The sequence below is a fragment of the Pelodiscus sinensis genome, chromosome 4 (assembly GCF_052426305.1).
Source record: "Pelodiscus sinensis isolate ZL-2025 chromosome 4, ASM5242630v1, whole genome shotgun sequence".
Lineage (NCBI taxonomy): Eukaryota > Metazoa > Chordata > Testudines > Trionychidae > Pelodiscus > Pelodiscus sinensis.
This window is the reverse complement of record NC_143055.1, coordinates 91,591,897-91,596,713: the sequence shown is the minus strand read 5'-3', so window position 1 is coordinate 91,596,713 and position 4,817 is coordinate 91,591,897. Positions and strand designations below refer to the sequence as shown.

Genomic DNA, 4,817 nt, shown 5'->3' with positions numbered 1-4,817 from the left:
CAGACAGCTGCTCTATATGAAGAGCCTTTCAGTCCAGAGAATAAATACAAGAGACACTATAGAAATCGGATCAAAGCTACTGGATACAAGGGATGATTCTCAGCTGTTTTTTTGTGCTTGTTGAAAAGATCTTTATTACAACTCTAGAGGGCAGCAATGCACTTTGGAAAGATTTCTGTATTCCAAGCAGTTCCTTAATGGAAAATATGAAAAATGAGTAAAGCTAAGTACTAGGGCATTGGTCAGACCGGGGAAAGCTTTGTTACAGTGTACAGGCTTTGATGCTCATGGTGCATAGTGTTTAATATTAAAGCATTAGGATACTCTGGGGCATGTTTTACTGGTATATTAGTATACACCTTGGGTGGTGGAAAATTTATTTTTTTTCTTCACGCGAATCTTTTGTCATAGTCTGCTGACACCCCCCCCCCCCCCCCCGTTCCCTGAAGCTTCAAACCGGCAGCTGGACTGTGCATAAAAACGTTAAATTGGGAGTGTACTGTGCTCCAGATTTAACTTTTATAACAATAATGGAAACCAGGCTGACTATGAGGAGTGGTGGGAGGAATGATTCAAAGCTGGAGTGGCAAGTTTGAAAGCTGTTGCTTTCTCTCTCCCATCCCCAACTTCACAGTAGCGCTACTTTGGGTGCCTCTTCACTCATTAAAGTTTATGATTCATCTTTTCTAAGAGAAAGTAAAAGTTAAAAGGAGCCTATTGTGCCAGGTTAGAGCTGTGGGAAGTGCACGAATCCAAATTGTCAAGAACAATAGGATGGTGGATTTCGTGATGATTGTTACACTCTGCAGCAAAGGTTTTCCTAGGTAATTCTGTGTTGATTATTTGTTTGGTTGGAGACATAAAGCAACACTAATGTGAAGATATGTAATATTCAGAATAATTGTAGAAAAGGACAAATTGAGAGCAGTTTAATTTAGAAATTATTAAAAATACAAGGATTCATACGTCTCTTAGCTTCCATGTCACCATACCTTGTTAACCAATTTATAAATGTATAAATGGAATGACGTGTCTCTTGAAGTGATCCAGTGATGTAATTTAAACCACAAGCTATTTTTTCACCACTTTTTTTTTTCTTTCAGATAGAAGCACATGGAATTGCTTTTCTTTGGTTCAGAGTACAAGTAGACTCAAGGCAGGGGATAAAGACCATATGAAGATTAATTACTTCTGTTGGAATTTAGCTTGACTGCACAAGGTGAGACAGTTCAATTATTTAAGCACTGTGATGTGTTTGGCTTCAGAGACCGGAAATATAGTGATTGTGCTGCCCTCCCTGTTTAATTAACATAAGTACTTGTGCTTAATCTCACTGTTGTTTGTCAAAACGGTAGGATGGGAGAGAAAGGTCATCCCCACATCTTTTGCTGTCTGATTTCTGATGACTTCTTTAACTAATGGGAAAGCATTCACTATTTAACCATTGGCAGCTTTTAGAGTACTGTGATTTTAAAGAATTACTAGCAGCAATAGTCATTTTTATTATTATTAAAATTGCAGAAGAGCCTAGAAACCTCAGCGGGATCAGGGCCCCATTGTGGTAGGTGCTGCCCTGCTGTACAAAAATGCAATAAAGTTTTGCTCTAGTTCAATATTTCTTTTCTTATAGATGGACATTTTCTCCCCCTGCTTAGGGTGACCAGATGTCAAGTATGAAAAATTAGAATGTTATGAGAGCGGGGAGAGATGAGTTACTCATTAAGACAAAGCCCCTAATATTGGGCCACGGCTCCTAGGTGGAGTGTGGCCAGAGGGTCTCTGTGCACTGCCTCTGCCCCATTTGTTAACTCTGCAGCTCCTATTGGCCAAGAATGGGGAACCATGGGAAATAGGAGCTGTGGTAACAGTGTTTGTACGGTAAGTGCTGCCCAGCCAGAGCTTGCATCCCATACCCTATCCTGCTCCCCATCTCCTCCCACAGCTCTGAGTTCTCCACACCCAAACTCCTTCCTAGAGCCTATAATCCCTCCCACACCATCTCTTGCACCTCAGCCCCCATACTCAGGCTCAGCCTGGAGCTCGCTCCCACACTCTAAATCCCTTGGCCACATCCAGAGCCTGTACCCCTCCTCCACCTCAATCCCCTTCCCTAGCCTGGTGAAAGTGGGTGAGGGTGGGGTAGGTTGAACAACAGAGGGAGAGAAGTGGTAGTGAGCATGGGCCAGGGACTCAGAGAAGGGGCAGGACAAGGATGAATAAATAAATGGGTGGGGCAAAGATGTTTGGGTTTGTGCAATTTAGACAGCTGGCAACCCTATATTGGGACTATGCCAATAATACTGGGGTATCTGGTCCTTCTATCCCAACTATTATGATTTTCTCATGGATTGAGGAATGCCTTGCTTAACTCCTTGCCCGCCACTATTAAGATGGTGTATATTTTCATTTACACAACTCCAATACAGAATTAGGGAATGGTCCAGCTCCTGTTGAAATCAGTGGGAAGTAGATTGGGACTTCAGGATGCATATCAAGCAAATGTGGAATAGTGTGCACAATTTTCAGAACCATACATTTTCAGGTTCATACTTTGTAGATTTATACTTCTGGATGATAACAAAGGCTCCTCTTTTGCTGCCATGCTTCCTTCCTGTCACTTAAGTGGTGTCCCGGTCTGCACGACTTCCCACAGTTCCCATTGGCTGGGAACGACAATCTGTGGCCAGTGGGAGCTGCCATCACCCGTACTGTGGAGGCACAGGTAAACCATGTGTCTCGCAGCCAGCTAGTAGCTTGCCCTTACAAGCCACGACCCAGAGTTTGAAAACCCCTGATTTAAATTATGCATGTTAAATATACCACTCTAACTAAAAGAAAGTGCAGTTTTTCTGCCATCAGCATGATGGGAAGGGGGCAGGCAGCAAAGAAGAAAACTGGAGATGAAAATAAGAGGTCTAGAAGCAATTCCCCTACTCCAGGTAAACTGATGGCAAATCATACTTTCCTTAACTGAGGCTGAGGGTTTTTAATCTACAGAAAGTGTCCCAATAGTGGAGTAGCCACTGTACTGTGAAAGCATTAGTGAGAAACCTGTGTAGAGTGTTTCCTTTTAAAAATTTGAGCCAACTTACTTTTCTGGTACATTTTTCTGTGTCATATTTTTAGTTAGAAAGCTGTAGAGATTTCTGGAAGCTAGCTGCTTAGCTGCCTGGGATTTTTGGATTGCTGCATTATTTGCACTTGAGCTAGACATAGTCATCTTTCCAGACTGCTACCTTTTCATCCCAACAAAGACAGCTACAGCTATATATAGATTTGGATCTTTGATTTCTGTGTACTTGGTAAAAGTATATAATTGGGGGACTGGGTGGATATTAAAAAAAAAACTTGAACAAATGGACTTTGACTATGTTTGCCTGCTCCCTTTGTGTTTGCTTTCTATGAATATATAAGCATAGTTTACTGGCAGAAATGCTCACCACAGTAGTGAATTTTAAGTGAATATTCTAGAATATTGATAAAAGTAAATTTTGAATGTGCAGGTGTATCTGCATCAGAAAGCTGAGTTCTCCAATCAGTGAGAAGAAACTTACCAAGCTAATCAAAACAACTTGGCTTTAGAATATTTTACAGAAGCAACTGCTCCTGAAGAAGATGGCAAATCATCAGTAAAAAGTCATTTGTTGGAATGCAACATGCTAAGATTCTTCCTCACTGCTAGTATCTGCATGGTGTGTGTGATTGTACTAGTTTTCCAAAGGTATGTATAAAACCCATATGCTTATACTACAGTATTTGATTTTTTGTTATGCCCAAAGAAAGGGAGAGAAGTGGGAGGGAGGAGATATGAACATTAGTTTAGTCCTTAATTCTAATTAAAGACATCAGAAGCATCCAGAAATAGGGTAAAGCGGCAACTAGTTATAGTTACTAGCTATTTCTGAAACTGTTCAAAAGTTTTTCATTGTGGGAGAGCGGTCTTGCATATTCCACACATTCACCTTCTGAAAACTGTTACGTGGCACTCAAAGAGGCGAGGTTGTAAATATGGGAGCTGGCCAGCCTGGTTTATTCAGTGGTTGATCGATACAGGACCAAAGGTTGTTCCACTGTGGAAGCAGTATCCCAATACTAGGATGACTTTTGCATGCAGGCTGAACATTCCCAATTGTGCTGGAATTTGAAGACTGTGTTGGCTGTTAGCTCAGGGACAGTAATTGCGGCTGGCTGCAAAAAGCTAGGCATAAGCGTCCTACAGGGTGGATGTGGTTCACCAGAGTTAGCCCCTGGCAGGTTATCAGATGCTTTATTCACCTGTGTGTCCACGGTATGGCTGTTCACAGCTCCTGTTGGACACAGTTCTCTGTTCAGGACTAATGGGACCTACAGGAAGTGGTAGCCTGTTAAATAGAGTATCTGACACCCTGTGAAGGGCTAGCCCTGGTGAACCTCATCTGACCCATGCGCTGCTTATTGCCCACTCCTGATTTACATAAGTTATATGTAATAGCAACAAAATGAAGAAATCTATACAGAGAACACCAATAGGTTTACTGCCTAATACCTTGTGTTTATAAACTCTTAAGTGTTCAAATACTTAATACAGACAAAATTACTGTAAATAGTATTGGTTTTGTTTTCTAAAAATTCTTTCTCTGAAGCTTGATGGGAACTGTCTTGATGATTACTTTTAGGGTTTGACATCTCAATAGTTCTGAGAATTAACTCGGAGTAATGCCATTGTGAAAACTCCTGAAAAGATATAATTTTGGTCTATGCTTCAACAAAGGGGTAAGCTGCCTTGCAGAAGGTGATTGAGCAACAAAATGACAAATTAATTTTAATGTTCTTAAATG

The 4,817-nt window shown here is 41.2% G+C and overlaps 1 long non-coding RNA gene across 1 annotated transcript; it reads left to right on the top strand.

Annotated features, from left to right (window-relative positions):
• Nucleotides 1-502: 502 nt before the first annotated feature.
• Nucleotides 503-4,007, top strand: LOC142829419 (uncharacterized). Its single transcript, XR_016349348.1, has 3 exons — nt 503-824; nt 1,104-1,219; nt 3,583-4,007. It is a non-coding gene; the product is annotated as an uncharacterized LOC142829419 (long non-coding RNA).
• Nucleotides 4,008-4,817: the final 810 nt, after the last annotated feature.